General features: G+C 48.4%; 1 protein-coding gene across 6 annotated transcripts in view; it reads left to right on the top strand.

Annotated features, from left to right (window-relative positions):
* The first annotated feature begins 15,962 nt into the window (after positions 1–15,962).
* The window catches only part of NF2 (NF2, moesin-ezrin-radixin like (MERLIN) tumor suppressor), a 193,352-nt gene continuing 182,982 nt past the window's right edge, over positions 15,963–26,332 (top strand). For 4 of the 6 annotated variants that reach the window (XM_073554078.1, XM_073554073.1, XM_073554076.1 and 1 more), the window contains exon 1: positions 15,963–16,074. The gene's annotated coding sequence lies outside the window, so the exon portion shown is untranslated. The other 2 variants (XM_073554075.1, XM_073554074.1) reach the window with 2 other exon arrangements.

The following is a 26,332-nucleotide window of genomic DNA, read 5'->3' as shown; positions in this document are numbered from 1 at the left end:
ATGGAACAGCAGTCATGTGAACGGACACCAGAGTCATGTGAATGGATACAGCAGTCATGTAAACGGATACAGCAGTCATGTGAATGGATACTGCAGTCATGTGAATGGACATTGCAGTCATATAAATGGATACAGCAGTCAGGTGAACGGACACCGCAGTCATGTGAACGGATACTTTAGTCATGTGAATGGATACTGCAGTCATGTGAGTGGACACCGCAGTCATGTGAACGGATACAGCAGTCATGTGAACGGACACCGCAGTCGTGTGAATGGATACAGCTGTCATGTGAACGGACACCAGAGTCATGTGAATGGATACAGCAGTCATGTGAACGGATACCGCAGTCATGTGAACGGACACCCCAGTCATGTGAATGGAACAGCAGTCATGTGAACGGACACCAGAGTCATGTGAATGGATACAGCAGTCATGTGAACGGATACCGCAGTCATGTGAACGGACACTGCAGTCATGTGAATGGAACAGCAGTCATGTGAACGGACACCAGAGTCATGTGAATGGATACAGCAGTCATGTGAACGGATACAGCAGTCATGCGAACAGACACCGCAGTCATGTGAACGGACACCGCAGTCATGTGAACGGACACCAGAGTCATGTGAATGGATACAGCAGTCATGTGAACGGATACCGCAGTCATGTGAACGGACACCGCAGTCATATAAATGGATACAGCAGTCATGTGAACGGACACCGCGGTCATGTGAACGGATACTTTAGTCATTTCAATGGATACTGCAGTCATGTGAATGGACACCGCAGTCATGTGAACGGATACTTTAGTCATGTGAATGGATCCTGCAGTCATGTGAATGGACACCGCAGTCATGTGAAGGGACACCGCCGTCATGTGAACGGATGCTGCAGTCATGTGAACGGACACCGCAGTCATATAAATGGATACAGCAGTCATGTGAACGGACACCGCAGTCATGTGAACAGATACTTTAGTCATGTGAATGGATACTGCAGTCATGTGAATGGACACCGCAGTCATGTGAAGGGACACCGCCGTCATGTGAACGGATACTGCAGTCATGTGAACGGACACAGCAGTCATGTGAATGGGACACCGCAGTCATGTGAACGGATACAGCAGTCATGTGAACGGACACCGCAGTCATGTGAATGGGACACCGCAGTCATGTGAATGGAACAGCAGTCATGTGAACGGACACCGCAGTCATGTGAACGGATACTTTATTCATGTGAATGGATACTGCAGTCATGTGAATGGACACCGCAGTCATGTGAACGGACACCGCAGTCATGTGAACGGATATTTTATTCATGTGAATGGATACTGCAGTCATGTGAATGGACACCGCAGTCATGTGAAGGGACACCGCTGTCATGTGAACGGATACTGCAGTCATGTGAACGGACACAGCAGTCATGTGAATGGGACACCACAGTCATGTGAACGGATACAGCAGTCATGTGAACGGACACCGCAGTCATGTGAATGGATACAGTAGTCATGTGAACGGACACCGCAGTTATGTGAATGGAACAGCAGTCATGTGAACGGACACCAGAGTCATGTGAATGGATACAGCAGTCATGTGAACGGATACCGCAGTCATGTGAACGGACACCGCAGTCATATAAATGGATACAGCAGTCATGTGAACGGACACCGCAGTCATGTGAACGGATACTTTAGTCATGTGAATCGATACTGCAGTCATGTGAATGGACACCGCAGTCATGTGAATGGATACTTTAGTCATGTGAATGGATACTGCAGTCATGTGAATGGACACCGCAGTCATGTGAACGGACACAGCAGTCATGTGAATGGATACCGCAGTCATGTGAACGGACACCGCAGTCATGTGAATGGATACAGCAGTCATGTGAACAGACACCGCAGTTATGTGAATGGAACAGCAGTCATGTGAACGGACACCAGAGTCATGTGAATGGATACAGCAGTCATGTGAACGGATACCGCAGTCATGTGAACGGACACCGCAGTCATATAAATGGATACAGCAGTCATGTGAACGGACACCGCAGTCATGTGAACGGATACTTTAGTCATGTGATTCGATACTGCAGTCATGTGAATGGACACCGCAGTCATGTGAACGGATACTTTAGTCATGTGAATGGATACTGCAGTCATGTGAATGGACACCGCAGTCATGTGAAGGGACACCGCCGTCATGTGAACGGATACTGCAGTCATGTGAACGGACACCGCAGTCATGTGAATGGGACACCGCAGTCATGTGAACGGATACAGCAGTCATGTGAACGGACACCGCAGTCATGTGAATGGGACACCGCAGTCATGTGAATGAAACAGCAGTCATGTGAACGGACACCGCAGTCATGTGAACGGATACTTTAGTCATGTGAATGGATACTGCAGTCATGTGAATGGACACCGCAGTCATGTGAAGGGACACCGCTGTCATGTGAACAGATACTGCAGTCATGTGAACGGACACAGCAGTCATGTGAATGGGACACCACAGTCATGTGAACGGATACAGCAGTCATGTGAACGGACACCGCAGTCATGTGAACGGACACCGCAGTTATGTGAATGGAACAGCAGTCATGTGAACGGACACCAGAGTCTTGTGAATGGATACAGCAGTCATGTGAACGGATACTGCAGTCATGTGAACGGATACAGCAGTCATGTGAATGGATACCGCAGTCATGTGAACGGACACCGCAGTCATGTGAATGGATACAGCAGTCATGTGAACAGACACCGCAGTCATGTGAATGGATACAGCAGTCATGTGAACGGACACCGCAGTCATGTGAATGGAACAGCAGTCATGTGAACGGACACCAGAGTCATGTGAATGGATTCAGCAGTCATATGAACGGATACCGCAGTCATGTGAACGGACACTGCCGTCATGTGAACGGATACTGCAGTCATGTGAACGGACACAGCAGTCATGTGAATGGGACACCGCAGTCATGTGAACGGATACAGCAGTCATGTGAACGGACACCGCAGTCATGTGAATGGATACAGCAGTCATGTGAATGGACACCAGAGTCATGTGAATGGATACAGCAGTCATGTGAACAGGCACCGCAGTCATGTGAATGGAACAGCAGTCATGTGAATGGATACAGCAGTCATGTGAACGGACACCGCAGTCATGTGAATGGAACAGCAGTCATGTGAACGGACACCAGAGTCATGTGAACGGATACCACAGTCATGTGAACGGACACCGCAGTCATGTGAATGGAACAGCAGTCATGTGAACGGACACCAGAGTCATGTAAACGGATACAGCAGTCATGTGAATGGATACTGCAGTCATGTGAATGGACATTGCAGTCATATAAATGGATACAGCAGTCATGTGAACGGAACAGCAGTCATGTGAATGGACACCGCAGTCATGTGAACGGATACAGCAGTCATGTGAATGGATACAGCAGTCATGTGAACGGACACCGCAGTCATGTGAATGGATACAGCAGTCATGTGAACGGACACCAGAGTCATGTGAATGGATACAGCAGTCATGTGAACGGATACCGCAGTCATGTGAACGGACACCGCCGTCATGTGAACGGATACTGCAGTCATGTGAACGGACACAGCAGTCATGTGAATGGGACACCGCAGTCATGTGAACGGATACAGCAGTCATGTGAACGGACACCGCAGTCATGTGAATGGATACAGCAGTCATGTGAACGGACACCAGAGTCATGTGAATGGATACAGCAGTCATGTGAACAGGCACCGCAGTCATGTGAATGGAACAGCAGTCATGTGAATGGATACAGCAGTCATGTGAACGGACACCAGAGTCATGTGAATGGATACTGCAGTCATGTGAATGGATACTTTAGTCATGTGAATGGATACTGCAGTCATGTGAACGGATACCGCAGTCATGTGAACGGACACTGCAGACATGTGAATGGATACAGCAGTCATGTGAACGGACAGCGCAGTCATGTGAGTGGATACTTTAGTCATGTGAGTGGACACCGCAGTCATGTGAACGGACACCGCAGTCATGTGAATGGATACAGCAGTCATGTGAACGGACACCGCAGTCATGTGAGTGGACACCGCAGTCATGTGAATGGATACAGCAGTCATGTGAACGGACACCGCAGTCATGTGAACGGATACTGCAGTCATGTGAACGGACACAGCAGTCATGTGAATGGACACCGCAGTCATGTGAACGGATACTGCAGTCATGTGAACGGACACCGCAGTCATGTGAACGGATACTGCAGTCATGTGAATGGACACCGCAGTCATGTGAACGGATACTGCAGTCATGTGAATGGACACCGCAGTCATGTGAACGGACACTGCAGTCATGTGAACGGACACAGCAGTCATGTGAACGGACACCGCAGTCATGTGAATGGAACAGCAGTCATGTGAACGGACACCGCAGTCATGTGAATGGACACCGCAGTCATGTGAACGGATACAGCAGTCATGTGAACGGATACAGCAGTCATGTGAATGGAACAGCAGTCATGTGAACGGACACCGCAGTCATGTGAATGGACACCGCAGTCATGTGAACGGATACAGCAGTCATGTGAACGGATACAGCAGTCATGTGAACGGATACTGCAGTCATGTGAACGGACACAGCAGTCATGTGAGCGGACACCGCAGTCATGTGAACGGATACAGCAGTCATGTGAACGGATACTGCAGTCATGTGAACGGACACCGCAGTCATGTGAGTGGACACCGCAGTCATGTGAGTGGATACAGCAGTCATGTGAACGGACAGCGCAGTCATGTGAACGGATACAGCAGTCATGTGAACGGACACCGCAGTCATGTGAACGGATACTGCAGTCATGTGAACGGACACAGCAGTCATGTGAACGGACACCGCAGTCATGTGAACGGATACTGCAGTCATGTGAATGGACACCGCAGTCATGTGAACGGATACTGCAGTCATGTGAACGGACACAGCAGTCATGTGAACGGACACAGCAGTCATGTGAACGGACACCGCAGTCATGTGAACGGAACAGCAGTCATGTGAATGGACACCGCAGTCATGTGAACGGATACAGCAGTCATGTGAACGGATACAGCAGTCATGTGAACGGACACCGCAGTCATGTGAACGGATACAGCAGTAATGTGAATGGATACAGCAGTCATGTGAACGGAAACAGCAGTCATGTGAACGGACACCGCAGTCATGTGAACGGATACTGCAGTCATGTGAATGGACACCGCAGTCATGTGAACGGATACTGCAGTCATGTGAACGGACACAGCAGTCATGTGAACGGACACAGCAGTCATGTGAACGGACACCGCAGTCATGTGAACGGAACAGCAGTAATGTGAATGGACACCGCAGTCATGTGAACGGATACAGCAGTCATGTGAACGGATACAGCAGTCATGTGAACGGACACCGCAGTCATGTGAACGGATACAGCAGTCATGTGAATGGATACAGCAGTCATGTGAACGGACAGCGCAGTCATGTGAACGGATACAGCAGTCATGTGAATGGACACCGCAGTCATGTGAACGGATACTGCAGTCATGTGAACGGACACAGCAGTCATGTGAATGGACACCGCTGTCATGTGAACGGATACTGCAGTCATGTGAATGGACACCGCAGTCATGTGAACGGATACTGCAGTCATGTGAATGGACACCGCAGTCATGTGAACGGATACTGCAGTCATGTGAACGGACACAGCAGTCATGTGAACGGACACAGCAGTCATGTGAACGGACACCGCAGTCATGTGAACGGAACAGCAGTCATGTGAATGGACACCGCAGTCATGTGAACGGATACAGCAGTCATGTGAATGGATACAGCAGTCATGTGAACGGACACCGCAGTCATGTGAATGGATACAGCAGTCATGTGAACGGACACCAGAGTCATGTGAATGGATACAGCAGTCATGTGAACGGATACCGCAGTCATGTGAACGGACACCGCCGTCATGTGAACGGATACTGCAGTCATGTGAACGGACACAGCAGTCATGTGAATGGGACACCGCAGTCATGTGAACGGATACAGCAGTCATGTGAACGGACACCGCAGTCATGTGAATGGATACAGCAGTCATGTGAACGGACACCAGAGTCATGTGAATGGATACAGCAGTCATGTGAACAGGCACCGCAGTCATGTGAATGGAACAGCAGTCATGTGAATGGATACAGCAGTCATGTGAACGGACACCAGAGTCATGTGAATGGATACTGCAGTCATGTGAATGGATACTTTAGTCATGTGAATGGATACTGCAGTCATGTGAACGGATACCGCAGTCATGTGAACGGACACTGCAGACATGTGAATGGATACAGCAGTCATGTGAACGGACAGCGCAGTCATGTGAGTGGATACTTTAGTCATGTGAGTGGACACCGCAGTCATGTGAACGGACACCGCAGTCATGTGAATGGATACAGCAGTCATGTGAACGGACACCGCAGTCATGTGAGTGGACACCGCAGTCATGTGAATGGATACAGCAGTCATGTGAACGGACACCGCAGTCATGTGAACGGATACTGCAGTCATGTGAACGGACACAGCAGTCATGTGAATGGACACCGCAGTCATGTGAACGGATACTGCAGTCATGTGAACGGACACCGCAGTCATGTGAACGGATACTGCAGTCATGTGAATGGACACCGCAGTCATGTGAACGGATACTGCAGTCATGTGAATGGACACCGCAGTCATGTGAACGGATACTGCAGTCATGTGAACGGACACAGCAGTCATGTGAACGGACACCGCAGTCATGTGAATGGAACAGCAGTCATGTGAACGGACACCGCAGTCATGTGAATGGACACCGCAGTCATGTGAACGGATACAGCAGTCATGTGAACGGATACAGCAGTCATGTGAATGGAACAGCAGTCATGTGAACGGACACCGCAGTCATGTGAATGGACACCGCAGTCATGTGAACGGATACAGCAGTCATGTGAACGGATACAGCAGTCATGTGAACGGATACTGCAGTCATGTGAACGGACACAGCAGTCATGTGAGCGGACACCGCAGTCATGTGAACGGATACAGCAGTCATGTGAACGGATACTGCAGTCATGTGAACGGACACCGCAGTCATGTGAGTGGACACCGCAGTCATGTGAGTGGATACAGCAGTCATGTGAACGGACAGCGCAGTCATGTGAACGGATACAGCAGTCATGTGAACGGACACCGCAGTCATGTGAACGGATACTGCAGTCATGTGAACGGACACAGCAGTCATGTGAACGGACACCGCAGTCATGTGAACGGATACTGCAGTCATGTGAATGGACACCGCAGTCATGTGAACGGATACTGCAGTCATGTGAACGGACACAGCAGTCATGTGAACGGACACAGCAGTCATGTGAACGGACACCGCAGTCATGTGAACGGAACAGCAGTCATGTGAATGGACACCGCAGTCATGTGAACGGACACAGCAGTCATGTGAACGGACACAGCAGTCATGTGAACGGACACCGCAGTCATGTGAACGGAACAGCAGTAATGTGAATGGACACCGCAGTCATGTGAACGGATACAGCAGTCATGTGAACGGATACAGCAGTCATGTGAACGGACACCGCAGTCATGTGAACGGATACAGCAGTCATGTGAATGGATACAGCAGTCATGTGAACGGACACCGCAGTCATGTGAATGGATACAGCAGTCATGTGAACGGACACCAGAGTCATGTGAATGGATACAGCAGTCATGTGAATGGACACCGCCGTCATGTGAACGGATACTGCAGTCATGTGAACGGACACAGCAGTCATGTGAATGGGACACCGCAGTCATGTGAATTGACACCGCAGTCATGTGAACGGACACCGCAGTCATGTGAATGGATACAGCAGTCATGTGAACGGACACCAGAGTCATGTGAATGGATACAGCAGTCATGTGAACAGGCACCGCAGTCATGTGAATGGAACAGCAGTCATGTGAATGGATACAGCAGTCATGTGAACGGACACCAGAGTCATGTGAATGGATACTGCAGTCATGTGAATGGATACTTTAGTCATGTGAATGGATACTGCAGTCATGTGAGTGGATACTTTAGTCATGTGACTGGACACCGCAGTCATGTGAACGGACACCGCATTCATGTGAATGGATACAGCAGTCATGTGAACGGACACCGCAGTCATGTGAGTGGACACCGCAGTCATGTGAATGGATACAGCAGTCATGTGAATGGACACCGCAGTCATGTGAACGGACACCGCAGTCATGTGAATGGAACAGCAGTCATGTGAACGGACACAGCAGTCATGTGAACGGACACCGCAGTCATGTGAATGGAACAGCAGTCATGTGAACGGACACCGCAGTCATGTGAACGGATACAGCAGTCATGTGAACGGACACCGCAGTCATGTGAATGGACACTGCAGTCATGTGAATGGACAGCGCAGTCATGTGAACGGATACTGCAGTCATGTGAACGGATACAGCAGTCATGTGAACGGATACAGCAGTCATGTGAACGGATACCGCAGTCATGTGAATGGACACCGCAGTCATGTGAACGGATACTGCAGTCATGTGAACGGACACCGCAGTCATGTGAACGGATACTGCAGTCATGTGAACGGACACCGCAGTCATGTGAACGGACACCGCAGTCATGTGAACGGACACCGCAGTCATGTGAACGGACACCGCAGTCATGTGAACGGATACTGCAGTCATGTGAACGGACACCGCAGTCATGTGAATGGATACAACAGTCATGTGAATGAATACAGCAGTCATGTGAATGGATACAGCAGTCATGTGAACGGATACAGCAGTCATGTGAACGGATACAGCAGTCATGTGAACGGACACCGCAGTCATGTGACTGATGAACGGGATGTCGTCAAATCTGATAGCTTCAATGACCTCCATAGTGGTGAGGGATTCAATAGTTGTTTCTACATGTTCTGCCTTTCTCTACCCTAGGGAAGCTTTTCTGAAATATTGATCGGTGATCAGACCCCCGCAGATGCTCAGGATACTGCAGGTCATAAGGTTAAAGGGTGGTCCCATATGGGTGGCATTATTTCTCTGGGCCTGTAGCGTGTCCCACTAACGGTGGTTATGGGGCCTGGAGAAGCCCCCTAGATCAGGGTTCCCCAACTCCGGTCCTCAAGGCCCACCAACAGGTCATGTGAACGGATACTGCAGTCATGTGAACGGACACCGCAGTCATGTGAATGGACACCGCAGTCATGTGAACGGATACTGCAGTCATGTGAACGGACACCGCAGTCATGTGAACGGATACTGCAGTCATGTGAATGGACACCGCAGTCATGTGAACGGATACTGCAGTCATGTGAATGGACACCGCAGTCATGTGAACGGATACTGCAGTCATGTGAACGGACACAGCAGTCATGTGAACGGACACCGCAGTCATGTGAATGGAACAGCAGTCATGTGAACGGACACCGCAGTCATGTGAATGGACACCGCAGTCATGTGAACGGATACAGCAGTCATGTGAACGGATACAGCAGTCATGTGAATGGAACAGCAGTCATGTGAACGGACACCGCAGTCATGTGAATGGACACCGCAGTCATGTGAACGGATACAGCAGTCATGTGAACGGATACAGCAGTCATGTGAACGGATACTGCAGTCATGTGAACGGACACAGCAGTCATGTGAGCGGACACCGCAGTCATGTGAACGGATACAGCAGTCATGTGAACGGATACTGCAGTCATGTGAACGGACACCGCAGTCATGTGAGTGGACACCGCAGTCATGTGAGTGGATACAGCAGTCATGTGAACGGACAGCGCAGTCATGTGAACGGATACAGCAGTCATGTGAACGGATACAGCAGTCATGTGAACGGATACTGCAGTCATGTGAACGGATACTGCAGTCATGTGAACGGACACCGCAGTCATGTGAACGGATACAGCAGTCATGTGAACGGATACATCAGTCATGTGAATGGACACCGCAGTCATGTGAATGGACACCGCAGTCATGTGAACGGTTACTGCAGTCATGTGAACGGACACCGCAGTCATGTGAACGGACACAGCAGTCATGTGAACGGACACAGCAGTCATGTGAACGGACACCGCAGTCATGTGAACGGAACAGCAGTCATGTGAATGGACACCGCAGTCATGTGAACGGATACAGCAGTCATGTGAACGGATACAGCAGTCATGTGAACGGACACCGCAGTCATGTGAACGGATACAGCAGTAATGTGAATGGATACAGCAGTCATGTGAACGGAAACAGCAGTCATGTGAACGGACACCGCAGTCATGTGAACGGATACTGCAGTCATGTGAATGGACACCGCAGTCATGTGAACGGATACTGCAGTCATGTGAACGGACACAGCAGTCATGTGAACGGACACAGCAGTCATGTGAACGGACACCGCAGTCATGTGAACGGAACAGCAGTAATGTGAATGGACACCGCAGTCATGTGAACGGACACCGCAGTCATGTGAACGGATACAGCAGTCATGTGAACGGACACCGCAGTCATGTGAACGGATACAGCAGTCATGTGAATGGATACAGCAGTCATGTGAACGGACACCGCAGTCATGTGAATGGATACAGCAGTCATGTGAACGGACACCAGAGTCATGTGAATGGATACAGCAGTCATGTGAATGGACACCGCCGTCATGTGAACGGATACTGCAGTCATGTGAACGGACACAGCAGTCATGTGAATGGGACACCGCAGTCATGTGAATTGACACCGCAGTCATGTGAACGGACACCGCAGTCATGTGAATGGATACAGCAGTCATGTGAACGGACACCAGAGTCATGTGAATGGATACAGCAGTCATGTGAACAGGCACCGCAGTCATGTGAATGGAACAGCAGTCATGTGAATGGATACAGCAGTCATGTGAACGGACACCAGAGTCATGTGAATGGATACTGCAGTCATGTGAATGGATACTTTAGTCATGTGAATGGATACTGCAGTCATGTGAGTGGATACTTTAGTCATGTGACTGGACACCGCAGTCATGTGAACGGACACCGCATTCATGTGAATGGATACAGCAGTCATGTGAACGGACACCGCAGTCATGTGAGTGGACACCGCAGTCATGTGAATGGATACAGCAGTCATGTGAATGGACACCGCAGTCATGTGAACGGACACCGCAGTCATGTGAATGGAACAGCAGTCATGTGTACGGACACCGCAGTCATGTGAATGGACACCGCAGTCATGTGAACGGATACAGCAGTCATGTGAACGGATACAGCAGTCATGTGAACGGATACAGCAGTCATGTGAACGGACACCGCAGTCATGTGAATGGACACTGCAGTCATGTGAATGGACAGCGCAGTCATGTGAACGGATACTGCAGTCATGTGAACGGATACAGCAGTCATGTGAACGGATACAGCAGTCATGTGAACGGATACCGCAGTCATGTGAATGGACACCGCAGTCATGTGAACGGATACTGCAGTCATGTGAACGGACACCGCAGTCATGTGAACGGATACAGCAGTCATGTGAACGGATACAGCAGTCATGTGAATGGACACCGCAGTCATGTGAATGGACACCGCAGTCATGTGAACGGATACTGCAGTCATGTGAACGGACACCGCAGTCATGTGAATGGATACTGCAGTCATGTGAACGGATACAGCAGTCATGTGAACGGATACTGCAGTCATGTGAACGGATACTGCAGTCATGTGAACGGACACCGCAGTCATGTGAACGGATACAGCAGTCATGTGAACGGATACATCAGTCATGTGAATGGACACCGCAGTCATGTGAATGGACACCGCAGTCATGTGAACGGTTACTGCAGTCATGTGAACGGACACCGCAGTCATGTGAACGGATACAGCAGTCATGTGAACGGATACTGCAGTCATGTGAATGGACACCGCAGTCATGTGAACGGATACTGCAGTCATGTGAACGGACACCGCAGTCATGTGAACGGACACCGCAGTCATGTGAACGGATACTGCAGTCATGTGAACGGACACCGCAGTCATGTGAATGGATACAGCAGTCATGTGAATGAATACAGCAGTCACGTGAATGGATACAGCAGTCATGTGAACGGATACACCAGTCATGTGAATGGACACCGCAGTCATGTGAACGGATACTGCAGTCATGTGAACGGACACCGCAGTCATGTGAACGGACACCGCAGTCATGTGAACGGACACCGCAGTCATGTGAACGGATACTGCAGTCATGTGAACGGACACCGCAGTCATGTGAATGGATACAACAGTCATGTGAATGAATACAGCAGTCATGTGAATGGATACAGCAGTCATGTGAACGGATACAGCAGTCATGTGAACGGATACAGCAGTCATGTGAACGGACACCGCAGTCATGTGACTGATGAACGGGATGTCGTCAAATCTGATAGCTTCAATGACCTCCATAGTGGTGAGGGATTCAATAGTTGTTTCTACATGTTCTGCCTTTCTCTACCCTAGGGAAGCTTTTCTGAAATATTGATCGGTGATCAGACCCCCGCAGATGCTCAGGATACTGCAGGTCATAAGGTTAAAGGGTGGTCCCATATGGGTGGCATTATTTCTCTGGGCCTGTAGCGTGTCCCACTAACGGTGGTTATGGGGCCTGGAGAAGCCCCCTAGATCAGGGTTCCCCAACTCCGGTCCTCAAGGCCCACCAACAGGTCATGTTTTCAGGATTTCCTTAGTATTACCCAGGTGATAATTCCATCACCTGAGCAATACAAAGGAAATCCTGAAAACATGACCTGTGGGTGGGCCTTGAGGACCGGAGTTGGGGAACCCTGATCTAGATGGTATTGTGTAACGGACACAGCAGTCATGTGAACGGACACAGCAGTCATGTGAACGGACACCGCAGTCATGTGAACGGAACAGCAGTCATGTGAATGGACACCGCAGTCATGTGAACGGATACAGCAGTCATGTGAACGGATACAGCAGTCATGTGAACGGACACCGCAGTCATGTGAACGGATACAGCAGTAATGTGAATGGATACAGCAGTCATGTGAACGGAAACAGCAGTCATGTGAACGGACACCGCAGTCATGTGAACGGATACTGCAGTCATGTGAATGGACACCGCAGTCATGTGAACGGATACTGCAGTCATGTGAACGGACACAGCAGTCATGTGAACGGACACAGCAGTCATGTGAACGGACACCGCAGTCATGTGAACGGAACAGCAGTAATGTGAATGGACACCGCAGTCATGTGAACGGACACCGCAGTCATGTGAACGGATACAGCAGTCATGTGAACGGACACCGCAGTCATGTGAACGGATACAGCAGTCATGTGAATGGATACAGCAGTCATGTGAACGGACACCGCAGTCATGTGAATGGATACAGCAGTCATGTGAACGGACACCAGAGTCATGTGAATGGATACAGCAGTCATGTGAATGGACACCGCCGTCATGTGAACGGATACTGCAGTCATGTGAACGGACACAGCAGTCATGTGAATGGGACACCGCAGTCATGTGAATTGACACCGCAGTCATGTGAACGGACACCGCAGTCATGTGAATGGATACAGCAGTCATGTGAACGGACACCAGAGTCATGTGAATGGATACAGCAGTCATGTGAACAGGCACCGCAGTCATGTGAATGGAACAGCAGTCATGTGAATGGATACAGCAGTCATGTGAACGGACACCAGAGTCATGTGAATGGATACTGCAGTCATGTGAATGGATACTTTAGTCATGTGAATGGATACTGCAGTCATGTGAGTGGATACTTTAGTCATGTGACTGGACACCGCAGTCATGTGAACGGACACCGCATTCATGTGAATGGATACAGCAGTCATGTGAACGGACACCGCAGTCATGTGAGTGGACACCGCAGTCATGTGAATGGATACAGCAGTCATGTGAATGGACACCGCAGTCATGTGAACGGACACCGCAGTCATGTGAATGGAACAGCAGTCATGTGTACGGACACCGCAGTCATGTGAATGGACACCGCAGTCATGTGAACGGATACAGCAGTCATGTGAACGGATACAGCAGTCATGTGAACGGATACAGCAGTCATGTGAACGGACACCGCAGTCATGTGAATGGACACTGCAGTCATGTGAATGGACAGCGCAGTCATGTGAACGGATACTGCAGTCATGTGAACGGATACAGCAGTCATGTGAACGGATACAGCAGTCATGTGAACGGATACCGCAGTCATGTGAATGGACACCGCAGTCATGTGAACGGATACTGCAGTCATGTGAACGGACACCGCAGTCATGTGAACGGATACAGCAGTCATGTGAACGGATACAGCAGTCATGTGAATGGACACCGCAGTCATGTGAATGGACACCGCAGTCATGTGAACGGATACTGCAGTCATGTGAACGGACACCGCAGTCATGTGAATGGATACTGCAGTCATGTGAACGGATACAGCAGTCATGTGAACGGATACTGCAGTCATGTGAACGGACACCGCAGTCATGTGAACGGATACAGCAGTCATGTGAACGGATACATCAGTCATGTGAATGGACACCGCAGTCATGTGAATGGACACCGCAGTCATGTGAACGGTTACTGCAGTCATGTGAACGGACACCGCAGTCATGTGAACGGATACAGCAGTCATGTGAACGGATACTGCAGTCATGTGAATGGACACCGCAGTCATGTGAACGGATACTGCAGTTATGTGAACGGACACCGCAGTCATGTGAACGGACACCGCAGTCATGTGAACGGATACTGCAGTCATGTGAACGGACACCGCAGTCATGTGAATGGATACAGCAGTCATGTGAATGAATACAGCAGTCACGTGAATGGATACAGCAGTCATGTGAACGGATACACCAGTCATGTGAATGGACACCGCAGTCATGTGAACGGATACTGCAGTCATGTGAACGGACACCGCAGTCATGTGAACGGACACCGCAGTCATGTGAACGGACACCGCAGTCATGTGAACGGATACTGCAGTCATGTGAACGGACACCGCAGTCATGTGAATGGATACAACAGTCATGTGAATGAATACAGCAGTCATGTGAATGGATACAGCAGTCATGTGAACGGATACAGCAGTCATGTGAACGGATACAGCAGTCATGTGAACGGACACCGCAGTCATGTGACTGATGAACGGGATGTCGTCAAATCTGATAGCTTCAATGACCTCCATAGTGGTGAGGGATTCAATAGTTGTTTCTACATGTTCTGCCTTTCTCTACCCTAGGGAAGCTTTTCTGAAATATTGATCGGTGATCAGACCCCCGCAGATGCTCAGGATACTGCAGGTCATAAGGTTAAAGGGTGGTCCCATATGGGTGGCATTATTTCTCTGGGCCTGTAGCGTGTCCCACTAACGGTGGTTATGGGGCCTGGAGAAGCCCCCTAGATCAGGGTTCCCCAACTCCGGTCCTCAAGGCCCACCAACAGGTCATGTTTTCAGGATTTCCTTAGTATTACCCAGGTGATAATTCCATCACCTGAGCAATACAAAGGAAATCCTGAAAACATGACCTATGGGTGGGCCTTGAGGACCGGAGTTGGGGAACCCTGATCTAGATGGTATTGTGTAATGAGATTACTAATATGAGTGCAGCAGCAGGCACATCCCCATACATAGATGTATGCACGCTGTCTAGCGGTTCATACAGGCTGTATGACTAGCATCAGAGTGCTGCAGCCATCTCCTACAGCGTCACCCATTCCGCTCATTCCACCCCCATAGTACACAGGACTACAGCACCACCGGCAGTAGTATTAGCACTACTGACTCCGCCCATCATAGCCTCCGAGTCCGACCAATTACAGCACGTTTTTCACAAAACAAAGGCACATTATGTTGTGACCTTTTCTGCTATTGGTGCGTTTTACTAAACTGCAATTGGCTAGTAACGGCTGATGGGCGGGGCTGCAGGCGGAGGGCGGTGCTGTTTGGAGATTTTCGCAGCTTCCGGTAAACACCGTTACAGAACGAATGTAAGTGATAAGTTCTGTGGCCGGAATTGTACGGAAAGTGAGTGCGTCGCCTTCCTCGCCGTTACTGGTCACGGTGCCCCGGTAGTGCTCTGTGATGGCAGCTCTTTGTGGAGTGTGGCTGCTGATGTGGTATGCTGGACCGGTCGTTTTGTAGAGAAAGGAGGGGGGATGTCTTCCAGGGGTTTGCTTTGTGATGGGCTGTAAGCAGGGCATGGCTTAGAGGGGTGATGGCAGCACTGTTCGTGGTTGGTGGGCTTGTGGTAGAGATCTTCATTATGGTGACTAGTGGCGGCTGTCAATATTGTGGTTGTTAGAGAATTGTGGTAATCTGTCCTGTGGCTGGTGATGATAGTGGTGTCTGCGCTATTAATGATGGGAGAAGGTGGCGGGGTCTGCGTTGTGACTGATAGCAGTGGCGGTGGTCTGCGTGGTGACTGGAAGAGAGGGTGGCGGGGGTCTGCGTTGTGGCTGGAGTGCTCTTCATTGTGGCCTGTTTCACACTTCAGTTGTTTGACGTCAGTTAAAACCTGCCAGAGTGTGAAAAAACGGATCCGTTTCCTTTTTGACACAAACGGATGACACAGGGTCCGTTTTTTGACGGATCCGTTTTAGCTGCTAGTTAATGAAATTTAAAGTGACATCACTCTGGAAAAGGAGAGAGAGATTACAAATCATGAAAGGAAATCCTTTTGGGCATGCTCAGTATGAAAATACGGATCAGTTGGCGGATTCCTTCAATTAACGGTTGCCAACGGATCCGCCGCCCATAGGAGTCCATTATAATGCATGGCGGACAGCGACAGATCCGTTGCTATCCACTTTTTCAACGCACACAAATGTTTCATTGTCCGTCCACTCACGACAGCGGACGCCAAAATTATGACGGATCCGTCAAAAAACGAATGCAACGGATGACCATCCGTCAAAGTCTGCCGCAATCCAAGTGAATGGGAAAAAAACGGATCCACCAAAAAAATGGCGGATCCGTTTTTTTTGCAAAACGACGGATTTTGACTGACGTCAAAAAACTGAAGTGTGAAACAGGCTTATGACTGAAGCAGAAGAGTCCTGTGGTCTGCGTTGTGACTGTTGGGAGAAGGGGTGGCGATGGTCTGCGTTGTGACTGATGGGAGAGGAGGTGTTGGTGGTCTGCATTGTGACTGATGGGAGAGGGGGTGTTGGTGGTCTGCATTGTGACTGATGGGAGAGGGGGTGTTGGTGGTCTGCGTTGTGACTGATGGGAGAGGGGGTGTTGGTGGTCTGCGTGGTGACTGATGGGAGAGTGGGTGTTGGTGGTCTGCGTGGTGACTGATGGGAGAGTGGGTGTTGGTGGTCTGCGTGGTGACTGATGGGAGAGTGGGTGTTGGTGGTCTGCGTGGTGACTGATGGGAGAGTGGGTGTTGGTGGTCTGCGTGGTGACTGATGGGAGAGTGGGTGTTGGTGGTCTGCGTGGTGACTGATGGGAGAGTGGGTGTTGGTGGTCTGCGTGGTGACTGATGGGAGAGTGGGTGTTGGTGGTCTGCGTGGTGACTGATGGGAAAGGGGGTGTTGGTGGTCGGCGTGGTGACTGATGGGAGAGTGGGTGTTGGTGGTCGGCGTGGTGACTGATGGGAGAGTGGGTGTTGGTGGTCGGCGTGGTGACTGATGGGAGAGTGGGTGTTGGTGGTCGGCGTGGTGACTGATGGGAGAGTTGGTGTTGGTGGTCGGCGTGGTGACTGATGGGAAAGGGGGTGTTGGTGGTCGGCGTGGTGACTGATGGGAGAGGGGGTGTTGGTGGTCTGCGTGGTGACTGATGGGAGAGGGGGTGTTGGTGGTCTGCGTGGTGACTGATGGGAGAGGTGGTGTTGGTGGTCTGCGTGGTGACTGATGGGAGAGGGGGTGTTGGTGGTCTGCGTGGTGACTGATGGGAGAGGGGGTGTTGGTGGTCTGCGTGGTGACTGATGGGAGAGGGGGTGTTGGTGGTCTGCGTGGTGACTGTTGGGAGAGGGGGTGTTGGTGGTCTGCGTGGTGACTGATGGGAGAGGGGGTGTTGGTGGTCTGCGTGGTGACTGATGGGAGAGGGGGTGTTGGTGGTCTGCGTGGTGACTGATGGGAGAGGGGGTGTTGGTGGTCTGCGTGGTGACTGATGGGAGAGGGGGTGTTGGTGGTCTGCGTGGTGACTGATGGGAGAGGGGGTGTTGGTGGTCTGCGTGGTGACTGATGGGAGAGGGGGTGTTGGTGGTCTGCGTGGTGACTGATGAGAGATGGGGTGACATTGTTCTGCATTATTGAAGGGAGAAGGTGGCGGTGGTTTGCGTTGTGACTGGAAGAGGGGTGGCTGTGGTTTGCGTTGTGACTGGAAGAGGAGTGGCGGTGGTCTGCGTTGTGACTTATGGGAAAGGGGTTGGCAGTTGTCTGTATTATTGATGGGAGAAGGTGGCGGTGGCTTGCGTTGTGATGACTAGAGGGTGGCGGTGGTCTGCTTTGAGACTCATGGGAGAGGGGGTGCCGGTGATCTGCGTGGTGACTGATGGAAGAGAGAGGGTGGTGGTCTGCATTATGTCTGATGAAAAAGAGTCCTGTGGTCTGCGTTGTGACTGATGGGAAAGGGGGTGACGGTGGTTTGCGTTGTGACTTATGGGAGATGGGGTGACTGTGGTCTGTGTGGTGACTATAATATGGATTGTGGTGGTCTGCATTATGACTGATGCAAAAGTGTCCTTTGGTCTATGTTGTGACTTATGGGAGAGGGGCTGGCGGTGATCTTCCTTGTGACTAGAGGGTGGCGGTAGTCTGCGTTATTGATGGAAGAGGGTGGTGGTTGTCTGTGTTTGTTGTGGGTGAGGCGAGGTGTAATTGGTGGGAGAAAATTGTGGGTACTTTATGAAGCATTTTTTTTAAACCCCTTTCTAACCGCTGACGGGATAGTACGTCAGAGGTGGGCTCCGGCAGTGAGCCCACCTTAAAGCCGTCACATATCAGCTGTTATACCTGACATGTGCCCGCAATAGGCGCGAGCAGAATCGCGATCCGCTCACGCCTATTAACTAGTTAAATCCCGCTGTCAAACGCTGACAGCGGGCATTTAACCACTGCTTCCGGCCGGAAGTGAGCACATCGCCGACCCCCGTTACGTGATCGGGGGTCGGCGACGCGTTGCCTTGACAACCAGAGGTCTCAGAGACCTCTATGGTTGTTGCAGGCACATTGCTATGAGCGCCGCCCGCTGGTCGGTGCTCATAGCAATGTGGTAAATCTGCTACATATGGGCGATCTGCTCATCGCCCATATGTAGCAGAGCCGATCAAGTGTTGCATGCTTCTAGCCTCCTATGGAGGCTATTGAAGCATGCCAAAAGCAAAATAAAGTTTAAAATTTAAAAAAAAAATAAAAAAAACTAAAAATTCAAATCACCCCCGAATCAAAATAAAACAATTAAAAAAAATAATCACACATACACATTTGGTATTGCCATGTTCAGAATCGCCCAGCTCTATCAATAAAAAAAAAAGGATTAACCCGATCGCTAAACGGCGTAGTAAGAGAAAAAATTCAAAACGCCAGAATTATGTTTTTTTGGTCACTGCGGCATTGCATTAAAATGCAATAACGGGCGATCAAAACAACGTATTTGCACAAATGTGGTATCATTAAAAACTTCACCTCGGCCCGCAAAAAAAATCCGACCCCAGATGACGAAAAATGGGGACGCTACGGGTCTCGGAAAATTGTGCATTTTTTTTAAAGCAAATTTTGGAATTTTTTTTCACCACTTAGATCAAAGAGAACCTCGACATGTTTGGTGTCATGAACTCCTAATGACCTGGAGAATCATAATGGCAGGTCAGTTTTAGCATTTAGTGACCCTAGCAAAAAAGCCAAACAAAAAACAAGTGTGGGTTTGCACTTTTTGTTTGCAATTTCACTGCACTTTGAATTTTTTTTACCATTTTTGAGTACATGACATGCTAAAACCAATTATGTCGTTCAAAAGTACAACTCGTCACGCAAAAATAAGACCTCACATGGCCATAATGCTGGAAAAATAAAAAGTTATGGCTCTGGAAAGAAGGGGAGCGGAAAATGGAAAAAAGCCCCGGTCATGAAGGGGTTAAACATATGGACAAAAGTCTCTTATCTCATTGATGTTGGGCTCTATACTAAATAAAATGTATTATCCTTTGTCATTTTTAATAGTAGAAAAAGAAAGTGACAACCCAGATAGAAAAATGTTAAACTTGTCACGACCTTGACTCGGGTTACTGAAAGCACAATTGCCTTGATAAATATACACCATTGTACCTGATCTATGATTCATTCCCATGATATTTCTCCTCAGAATAGGTCATCAGTATCGTATCAATGGTGGCCCCACACCCAGCGTCTCCATTGATTAGCTTTTTTCAGCTCCTGCTTGTGGCTGGCTGCACAAAGTGTATGAAGCCAGAATAGCCCACCTTCGTGTGCTGACTAGTGGCCGTTGTTGTTATTGCAGCCCAGCTACGATTGACACGAGGACAACGGAGTCAGCTGAGCTGTTGGTGGTGCCAGGTAATGTGAGTCCTAAAGATAGAGGAACATTGAAAAGAAAAATGACAATACAAAGTTAATTAATTCTATTTTAGACTTGATGAGGCTGGTATACAGTTAGGTCCATATATATTTGGACAGAGACAACATTTTTCTAATTTTGGTTCTAGACATTACCACAATGAATTTTAAACAAAACAATTCAGATGCAGTTGAAGTTCAGACTTTCAGCTTTCATTTGAGGATATCCACATTAAAATTGGATGAAGGGTTTAGGAGTTTCAGCTCCTTAACATGTGCCACCCTGTTTTTAAAGGGACCAAAAGTAATTGGACAATTGACTCCAAGGCAATTTCATGGACAGGTGTGGGCAATCCCTTCGTTATGTCATTCTCAAGCAGATAAAAGGCCTGGAGTTGATTTGAGGTGTGGTGCTTGCATTTGGAAGGTTTTGCTGTGAAGGAAACATCAAAGGAGCTCTCCATGCAGGTGAAACAAGCCATCCTTAAGCTGCAAAAACAGAAAAAACCCATCCGAGAAATTGCTACAACATTAGGAGTGGCAAAATCTACAGTTTGGTACATCCTGAGAAAGAAAGAAAGCACTGGTGAACTCATCAATGCAAAAGACCTGGGCGCCCACGGAAGACAACAGTGGTGGATGATCGCAGAATAATCTCCATGGTGAAGAGAAACCCCCTTCACAACAGCCAACCAAGTGAACAACACTCTCCAGGAGGTAGGCGTATCAATATCCAAATCTACCATAAAGAGAAGACTGCATGAAAGTAAATACAGAGGGTTCACTACACAGTGCAAGCCACTCATAAGCATCAAGAATAAAAAGGCTAGACTGGACTTTGCTAAAAAACATCTAAAAAAGCCAGCACAGTTCTGGAAGAACATTCTTTGGACAGATGAAACCAAGATCAACCTCTACCAGAATGATGGAAAGTTAAAAGTATGGCGAAGGCGTGGCACAGCTCATGATCCAAAGCATACCACATCATCTGTAAAACACGGTGGAGGCAGTGTGATGGCATGGGCATGCATGGCTGCCAGTGGCACTGGGTCACTAGTGTTTATTGATGATGTGACACAGGACAGAAGCAGCTGAATGAATTCTGAGGTATTCAGAGCCATACTGTGTGCTCAGATCCAGCCAAATGCAGCCAAACTGATTGGTCGTCGTTTCATACTACAGATGGACAATGACCCAAAACATAAAGCCAAAGCAACTCAGGAGTTTATTACAGCAAAGAAGTGGAATATTCTTGAATGGCCAAGTCAGTCACCTGATCTCAACCCAATTGAGCATGCATTTCACTTGTTAAAGACTAAACTTCAGACAGAAAGGCCCACAAACAAACAGCAACTGAAAACCACCGCAGTGAAGGCCTGGCAGAGCATCAAAAAGGAGGAAACTCAGCGTCTGGTGATGTCCATGAGTTCAAGACTTCAGGCAGTCAATGCCAACAAAGGGTTTTCAACCAAGTACTAGAAATGAACATTTTATTTACAATTATTTAATCTGTCCAATTACTTTTGGTCCCTTTAAAAACAGGGTGGCACATGTTAAGGAGCTGAAACTCCTAAACCCTTCATCCAATTTTAATGTGGATACCCTCAAATGAAAGCTGAAAGTCTGAACTTCAACTGCATCTGAATTGTTTTGTTTAAAATTCATTTTGGTAATGTCTAGAACCAAAATTAGAAAAATGTTGTCTCTGTCCAAATATATATGGACCTAACTGTACTTAGTCTGGATATCCAGGTCAGAATGATTGCATAATCCTTTTTGCAAATTTTTCACCCCTGGTTATTAAAATAAGCATTTTATAAGTACAGCTCTATCTTTAGCACTACACATGATGGGTAGCAATATACAGTATGTGGATGTACATGTTTTATTGTACAACCCCTGGCAAAAATTATGGAATCACCGACCTTGGAGGATGTTCATTCGGTTGTTTAGTTTTGTAGAAAAAAAAGCAGATCACAGACATGGCACAAAACTAAAGTAATTTCAAATGGTAACTTTTTGGCTTTAAGAAACACTAAAAGAAATCAAGAACAAAAAATGTGGTTGTCAGTAATGGTAACTTTTTAAACCAAGCATAGGGAAAAAATTATGGAATCACTCAATTCTGAGGGAAAAAATTATGGAATCATGAAAAACAAACCAACAAAAAAACACTCTAACAAATCACTAGTATTTTATTTTGTTGTACCACCTCTGGCTTTTATAACAGCTTGCAGTCTCTGAGGCATGGACTTAATGAGTGTCAAACAGTACTCTTCATCAATCTGGCTCCAATTTTCTCTGATTGCTGTTGCCAGATCAGCTTTTCAGGTTGAAGCCTTGTCATGGACCATTTTCTTCAACCTCCACCAATGATTTTCAAGTGGATTGAGATTCTGACTATTTGCAGGCCATGACATTGACCTTGTGTGTCTTTTTTCAAGGAAAGTTTTCAGTTTTTGCTCTATGGCAGGATGCATTATCATCTTTAAAAATGATTTAATCATCCCCAAACATCCTTTCAATTGATGGGATAAGAAAAGTTTCCAAAATATCAACATAAACTTGTGCATTTATTGAAGATGTAATGACAGCCATCTCCCCGGTGCCTTTACCTGACATGCAGCCCTATGTCATCAATTACTGTGGAAATTTGCATGTTCTCTTCAGGCAGTCCTCTTTATAAATCTCATTGGAACGGCACCAAACAAAAGTTCCAGCATCATCACCTTGCCCAATGCAGATTTGCGATTCATCACTGAATCTGACTTTCATCCAGTCACCCACAGTCAACAATTGCTTTTCCTTAGCCCATTGTAACCTTGTTTTTTTCTGTTTAGGTGTTAATGATGGCTTTAGTTTAGTTTTTCTGTATGTAAATCCCATTTCCTTTAGGCGGTTTCTTATAGTTCGGTCACAGACGTTGACTCCAGTTTCCTCCCATTCGTTGCTCATTTGTTTTGTTGTGCATTTCCTGTTTTGTAGACATATTGCTTTAAAGGGAAGGTGCCGTGTTTTTTCATACTTTAATGTAAAAAAGAAAATAGTATAAAAAGATATTGTCCCCTAAGCTTGACTCAGTGGTGTGTATGGATTTTTTTTTTTCTGTAGTACTGCAGCCACTGGGGGCTGCCATCTTCCCTCTCTGGCTGCTGAACGACACTTTCCATGCTCATTTACGGCAGTCCCTGGGCATAAGAGACAAAAGTCGGCTGCCGACCCTATCTCATTCATTGCAGCTGCATCAGGAGTGAACTGGCCACGCCTCTGTGGGCAGCTCAATTCACAGCTGTAGGTGTGGCCAGGCGCCATCTTATTAGAGCCCAGTGCTTTTCTTTTAGTTTCATTTACACTCTATTGCAAGCCCTGGATGCTGTACTGTTCCAGCATAACAGGGCTTGGATGTTCACTCTGCACATACCAGCTGTATGAGAGGAACCAGGACGAGCTCCTGGACACCAAGCTGCTCTTTCCAAAACACACGGCCAGCTGCTGCCCCTGCTCTTGCAAAACATAGGAGGAGCTGCTCCCTGCTGTTTCAAAACACTTGGCAATCTGCTGGACATCTAATCCTCTCCTGTGTGATACTGACTGCTGAGCCGTGTATCTAATCCTCTCCAGTGTGATACTGACTGCTGAGCCGTGTATCTAATCCTCTCCTGTGTGATACTGCCTGCTGAGCCGTGTATCTAATCCTCTCCTGTGTGATACTGACTGCTGAGCCGTGTATTTAATCCTCTCCTGTGTGATACTGCCTGCTGAGCCGTGTATCTAATCCTCTCCTGTGTGATACTGCCTGCTGAGCCATGTGTCTAATCCTCTCCTGTGTGATACTGACTGCTGAGCGGTGTATCTAATCCTCCCCTGTGTGATACTGACTGCTGAGCCATGTATCTAATCCTCCCCTGTGTGATACTGACTGCTGAGCCCTGTATCTAATCCTCTCCTGTGTGATACTGTGTGCTGAGCCCTGTATCTAATCCTCTCCTGTGTGATACTGTGTGCTGAGCCGTGTATCTAATCCTCTCCTGTGTGATACTGCGTGCTGAGCCGTGTATCTAATCCTCTCCTGTGTGATACTGCGTGCTGAGCCGTGTATCTAATCCTATCCTGTGTGATACTGCCTGCTGAGCCGTGTATGTAATCCTCTCCTGTGTGATACTGACTGCTGAGCCGTGTATCTAATCTCCTGTGTGATACTGCCTGCTGAGCCATGTGTCTAATCCTCTCCTGTGTGATACTGACTGCTGAGCCGTGTATCTAATCCTATCCTGTGTGATACTGACAGCTGAGCCGTGTATCTATTGCTGTCACCCCGCTGGTTTTATGTGTGATCTACATTGTGGTATTGTGTGAAGTATATGGTGGTATTATGTGAGAACACTATGGCAGTATTATCTGCTAAAAGGGGACCCATTCTAGGTTGGTTCTGGCTGAGCACCTGCACACGGGTCAGGGGTAATAGGTGCAGTCAGGGGAGGGCTGGTGAGGCAGCTGAAGAGAGGGGTCTCATTTTTATCTTTACTGTATGGCTACATTTCCCCCCCATCCTGCTTCCCAGCGTCACCCCGGACTGCGCCTGTCACCTCGCTTTCACACATTGCCAGGACAGGATCTGAGGCGGGGAATGGGGTCTTTGCATGCAAAGTCTGGATCAGAACAGGCCATCAATCAGCAGAAATCTTTCCTGGATTTCTGTGCTGCTGTCACCCTGCTCCTCCCCCATATACCTCCCTCTGTGCCCCCCATAGACCAGCACACTGCTCTCCTGAAATACTCTGTGCTGCTGTCACCCTGCTCCTCCCCCATATATCTCCCTCTGTGCCCCCCATAGACCAGCACACTGCTCTCCTGAAATACTCTGTGCTGCTGTCACCCTGCTCCCAGAATCCTTGCTGCCTGCCATCCTCGGTGACCGAAGACCCCATTCCTCTCCTCAGATCCTGTCCTGGCGATGTGTGAAAGCGAGGCGACAGGAGCCTGATGTATGGTGGAAGGAGCAGGGCGACAGCAGCACAGAGTATTTCAGGAGAGCAGTGTGCTGGTCTGTGGGGGGCACCCTGTTCAGTGCCAGGGATTGTACATAGAGCGCTGTGTTTTATACACACGGATGGACCGTCTGCTTGTCTGCTCCACAGAAATCCAGGAAACATTTCTTCTGATTGATGGCCTGTTCTGATCCAGACTTTACGTGCAAAGACAGTCAGTAACTTTGCAGGCCCCATCAAAATGGCTGCTCACTGTGTTCCTAGATGTCATCCTCTCTTTTCCCTTAGCAAACACCCAGAAGGGGAGGAGAGGAGTGACACCACACCCATGTCAGCAGATTCCGCCCATAATTACTGCAGGGCAGTAATGTGAGCTAGTTGTACACTAGGTTTTTGTGCCAAATTTCAGTAGCAACTCCCCCTAGTGTTAAGAAGTGGAATTGCCAAACTTTTTAAAATTATTTTTCACATTTTGCAAAATTAAAAACAGATAATATATTTTAAGAACAAGTAAACATTAATTCTTTACATTTTTTTCAATTGCTGAAAATTTTTTTTGGGGATGGCACCTTCCCTTTAAGTTTCTGGTCTTGATGCTTTGATGTCTTCCTTGGTCTACCAGTATGTTTGCCTTTAACAACCTTCCCATGTTGTTTGTATTTGGTCCAGTTTCTAGACACAGCTGACTGTGAACAACCAACATCTTTTGCAACATTGCGTGACGATTTACCCTCTTTTAA

Source organism: Dendrobates tinctorius, unplaced genomic scaffold (genome assembly GCF_039654945.1).
Source record: "Dendrobates tinctorius isolate UK_male_01 unplaced genomic scaffold, ASM3965494v1 ptg000206l, whole genome shotgun sequence".
Classification (NCBI taxonomy): domain Eukaryota; kingdom Metazoa; phylum Chordata; class Amphibia; order Anura; family Dendrobatidae; genus Dendrobates; species Dendrobates tinctorius.
This window is presented reverse-complemented; position numbering and strand designations above follow the sequence as displayed.